Below are 6086 nucleotides of genomic sequence, written 5' to 3'. Positions count from 1 at the left end.
AAATTGACGCAACTCAATGCGAAATGGTGCACCACCTAGGCAAATGAAATATGTCTAATGAACGATCGCCATATCGTTTAGGATAGGGTTTGCATGTTTATCCCAGGGGAAAAGGAAGCCGAATAAGGCGGCTCAATCGTATGGCGAACCATGGCCCCTCGTTCGTCACATTGAACTTTAGTAAAGAAAAAAAAGTAAGTAAAGAGAAAAACAAAACGATTTATTGTTTTGTCAAGCAAAGAACAATGCAAAATACAGAATGTTACTCGGTAGACATGGAGAAGTGATACGACCATACGGCCACTGCATTACATTCACTATTTTGTATAAGATGCACACTTACTGAATGTATGTAAACGCTGTATATAAAAAAAAATGTTATAATTGGAATGGTATAATTGTAAATACAAAAGTGTATAACGACATTACAAAAATGTAATTATACACATAAAAGATATAGCATCAGAGATTCATTGCAATCGAAATGGGGTAGCGAAGGACGGTAAAGGGAGAATTAATTAAAATATTTGACCAAACTTAATTGTATCTGTTAGAAGTTAGATAGATTAAACCAGGGGTCACCAAACTTTTTTGACCGCGGGCCGGGTATGACTCAAACTGTGTTGAAACGGGCCGGACAAATATTTTTGTCAATGCAATAGGCCTACAATAAATTCACAAAAGTTGGGAAATCCATTCAATTTGTTAACGATATATATTCTACATTTCTGAAGACTTGAATATTAAATTCTATCTATATCGCAGGATATAGATCGCAAACATCCTAGGAAAACAAATATATATACAAGATTTTCATATCTTGACAACTATCCTGAGTTTAGCTGTTATCAAAACGTTGCAGTCATGAATTAGGAATGTTACAAAATTCGCCTTTTTGCGCCAAAAAATGTCCGCATCACGTCTGCTAAGTACCGTTACGCCGTGTCGGAATACCGCTCATAAAAACGACTACGGACTGCTTGCTGTAGTATGGAATTCCATAAAATTTTGACATAATTTAGATAAAATAAACAACTATTATCTGGTATTTGATTTTTATCATTAGCGAATAAATTTCCCATCATTCAAAGCTTGCACAACTCCAGCGTTTATTTGCCACGATCTTTCGGCGGTGTAAAACACCATTGCCAGAATAAAATCCTGAAATAGTCTCAATATTCCATAGATGTGACGCAGATCGAAAGATTAGTGATTGATATGTTTTTTTTTCATATTTATTACAGTTCTTATCAAAAAAGTAATACAATCCTTATGAAAAAAATTGGCCTGTCGGGCGGTACTAAAATTCCGATATTTCTTGACCGTTTTTTACAAACTTCGTATTATTTTCTTATTTTCACTCAGATCTATCTAATTGTGCAGTTTTCATTTAAATCGGATGAACTTTAATTTTTTTGTAACATACGTACATGAATATCCGCATTTAAGCAGTACAAAAGTTAGTGTGACTTGTGGAATTGGAGCAGTACGCGAGGGATTACAGTACTGTTAGCGCAAAATGCACATTCGACGTTCATTTTAGCACAAGAAACGTAAACAGTTTGGTCGAAAGCACGCGTCACGAGTGTATCTTTTGCAGAAAACGTTGCATACTGGTAGAAAATTTTAACCTATTTTGTCACTGCTTTTTCTAGACTAATTTTTCATTACTAGTGTTAAAGCTATAACTCCTAAGGAGGCAAATGATGACTGACTTAATTTGTTTGATCCATACTTAAATTTCCCAAACACAACCTAAAAGTAACGAAGTATTGTTTACAACCACGACTGAAAATCTGTCAGGGTGACAAAAGTGTCTGAGCGAATGCGAAAAGGTCTATTATCACGTCACTCTTTTGCATCTTGCTGATTGGCCAATTTTACGAAATAAACAAGGAAGACGATGCTCGGGAAAATTTCCTTTGGAAAAATATTTCGCCATTTTTGCGTGTTATCGCGGGCCGGATAAAATGACGCCGCGGGCCGGATCCGGCCCGCGGGCCGTAGTTTGGTGACCCCTGGATTAAACAATACTCGGATCTCTCTGATACATTATATAGCAGTCTTTCACAGCTTCCAAAAACCTACTCAATTAATGTGATTTGTTCATTCACTCTGATCGAATCTCTGGAGTTTTAGATTCGCAATTTATTTTCTTAAAAGCACGACGTACACAACGAGTATTATGCATGCCCTGTTACTTGATCAACCAGGCTTAAACATTGTTTTGCCCGATAGTTATAGTACTGTGTTTGATATTGTTCCGTTCTTAAATCGCCTCCGTTTATGTATTTGAAGCTTTTAATTATTCTTTTTAATTTCGCTTTGGTCCGGCTCAAATAGTCAAAGAAATATTTATTTTAGCTTGGAACATGGCACAGATACTTATATTATTGATTTCTTCGAGAATGCAGATGAAAGTGCGGGTGGAATGTTCACTTGTTTGAAAAACACTATGAACAATTTACAACCTGATTGAGGAAGAGTTTCTTGTTTAAGTGCAGCAATTGCAACTTTGGAGAAAAACATTCTTTTTATACTAATGTTCGCGCACTAAATGATGGTATTATTAAGTCTAACTGCAGTGCACACATTGTACACAATACATTGAAATTTGCTTTGGGAAATTTGAATGTTGACATTGAAATTATTGTATTGAAAATTTATTATATATATTGAAAATTGAATTATATTAAAAATTTACAGTCGTGTCTCAATGTCAGCAAAAAGACGAGAAACTCTTATAGAATTTCATATATTTGTAGAGAAGGAATTTCATGAAATTCTGCGCCATGTAGGCGTACCTACCTACTAGGTGGCTATCTCTGTACCCATGCGTCGAAAGAATCTTACTTTCTTGGAAAGCTCTAAGTTCCTTATTTCCTGAGCAGACCAGCTGAATATCAGTCAGTAGTTTATTTTATCACAAACCGAATGTAAACATTGACGAACAAAATTGAAAAAAATGAAAAATTACATTTCAGTGTGAAGGGAGACGCGATAAACCAGAGAAGGTTGTCGAGCAGCGTCACCTTTGAGGCAGTAAGTCTAATATTAAATCATAATGAGAAATATTCCAAACAATTACTTAAACTTCTTATGATTGAGAATGAGTCAACAGAAGTTCCTCAGCTTATTGAAATGTATTTAATATTCTCACAACATGTAATGGAGATATTTAAATTAGCTGTTAACAACTGGAAAAAATGAAACTTCAACAGCATATGTTTTCATTATTCTTACTAAATTAAAAAATAGATTAAAATCTCCATCTGATAAAGAATATTTTGGGTATGATGTTCACCAACATTTTTCGACTCTGCAATAACGTTTTTAGAAAAAAGATTTGACTTTGATGAAAATTCAACATTTGGAAAATTATCAAAATTATCTTTTTTGGATAATCTTTCTCCAAAATATCAGACACTTGTAAAAATTGTAGAGCATTTGAAGCTAAAAGATAAACTTAATTTGAATATGGATGACCTATTTGATGAAGTTGCACTCATTCAAGAATTTTTTGGCACATTTCAAAGCACTAAACTGTTCACAGAATGTAAAACAACAAGCAGTAAATCACAATCTTAAGTGTGTTAATGTTTCAAAATATTTTCATTTGTGCTCTCCATTCCCGGAGCCTTAGCTTATTGTGAAAGCATTTCTAGTGAAATGTCATCTAAATTCTAAATGGCGCAGTGAAAGGAACAGATGCTCCATACAACTGATGAAAAGTGAGCTTCGAATGTACTTTAACTAGAAAGACAAGTGTCGTGAATTTTCGGAAAAAATAAAACGTGACTCACAATTGCTGAAGTCAGCAAAGAGTCAGAACAAATATAACTTTAAGAATTATAAACTTATGCAACTTCAAAATTAGAGCTTGATGTTAAATGAAGAGTAAATGAACATTTTATATATCTTTTTAGCTTGTATATAATTTTTATTTCATTGTTCTATATTGTTCTTTCTTGCAAGTTACAAAATAAATGATGACGGTAATCTATGTCCTTTATTGAAACTTTTCATAGTTGGTAACCCTAAGCGTGACACTGGGCGAAACAGCGTTGTTAAATATTATACATATGATGTCGTATACACAGCATTCAGAATATTATACTATAAAACATTTATAATAAATTCAATAGGTAAAATATTCAATCATATATTAGTTATGTTTACCACAATTAGTTTTGTTTTCGAGTCGCGCCATGTGGGAGGGGCTGGCGTATGGCAGGGGCATTTTTAGCCTAAATCTGACAGTATATCCAACCTGTAATGCTATTTAGCGGTCTAAACTGTTGTAACCGTCAACCACAGCCGTGTAACGCGTTTAAAAAGGTATTCAAGTTACGGTGAAATGCCATTTGAATATTTACCAACTGACTTTTTTATCAGTATTAAGATTATGGTGAAATGCCATCAAATCCTATCAAGTCCACAGAAATATTTGAAATAAATATAAGTAAAAACATTCCAGCGGAAAATACAATCTTTAACCATTGAAAATTTCAAAGCAATTGGTCCGGTAATCATAGAGAAAGACGATTTTTCCATAACGATAAAATTCTATAATGAAGAACAAGAACCACAAGAACGTAATAACAAAACGTCTATAGGTCCACTACGTGTCCAATAAAACAAACACTGTACTAAATTATGGAGTTAATATGAAATAAATGTATGAATCATCATTGGTGGTACCTATTTTAGCGATCGCCCGTGTGTTTATTGTGAATAACAAAGTTGGCATGTTGGAGAATTTCTGTTTACTAGGCAGAGATAAAATCTCTTATCTGTGCAAAATAATAATTGCTTGAATTTCATCAAACATTAATCTTTTCATCTGATAATAAAGCACTTTCACAAACATGAGAAATTTTAACTAGTTTTTCGGTAATATGAAAGCTAAAGAGGCAAGGTATTGTTTCTTGGCAAGAGTTCAATATTGTTAAGTTAAAATGTCATGCTCATATGTTTGAAATGGATCACGTAACAAAACTTTATGTAATATTATGGCAATACATGGTTTTTGTATTGTCATCATTCATACCAAATCACTAACTCGTTTTCATTTATGCAGTCTACCAATATGCCCTTAGGAGATGCTGCGAGTTTGAACTGCGCGAATTCAGCAAACTTTATGCTACACAATTTCAGCAACTGACGATCAAACTGTGCAATTAGATGCCAATTCGATGGCACGTTTCCAAAACTTTACTGAAAAAACTTATTATGAATTAATGGCAGTCATAATTTAAGTATATTCTGCTCTGTATACCCATCATTTTCGCTTTTCTCCCAGCTCAAAGTATAGCTAATGTATAGCACAGTATAATAATGCGTTAGGCAGTTAGATAAGCAGAATAACACAGTTTCAGTATGCTACATCATAGCATGAATATAATAGCATAGCATGTATAATCGCATTAAAAGGGAGAATATTTTATGGCTATCGGAATATTTTGAAACAAACTCAATTGTCCGTTGCGGAATTAAATCCGAAAATGAGTTGAAGTTCTTTACCCGGACGATGGAGTCTTAGGATTTCCCAACGTATGAGATTCGGAGGCACTCGAAAATGAAATACGATCGAGAAATCACTCATTTTTTAATATTTAGAATGCGAATAAACACAGACATCCGTCGGACCACCTGAAATTATATGCGATAACTTTGAACAAACATACGGCGTCCAGCGCAATTGAAAATGTAATCATAATTCGCCATTCTCTCAGGTTACTGTATCATAAAATGAAACAATTTGCGAGCATTGCAAACATTACGTTGTATTGAGCAATTTATGTTGCATATGTTTTCACGAGATCATTCACTTGACCTTGGAGTCTTGCCAGCTTAATTGCAAGGATATATCAGCCTTGAACGATTCTGATTTAGGATCTTCTGCAGAACCCAGCCGCTAATGTAAAAGTGTGAGATTTGAGAAAAACACCCTCGCCAGGTTTTAAGCACTGCTGGACTCTGATGTGCATGCTAAATTAAATACACTTCTACTATTTCCATTTTCCGTTTTGCCTATAAGTCCATACAGTGATTTTTACAATTATGTAAATATTCGCTGACTAAAT

The sequence above is a fragment of the Styela clava genome, chromosome 6 (assembly GCF_964204865.1).
Source record: "Styela clava chromosome 6, kaStyClav1.hap1.2, whole genome shotgun sequence".
NCBI lineage: Eukaryota > Metazoa > Chordata > Ascidiacea > Stolidobranchia > Styelidae > Styela > Styela clava.
This window is presented reverse-complemented; position numbering follows the sequence as displayed.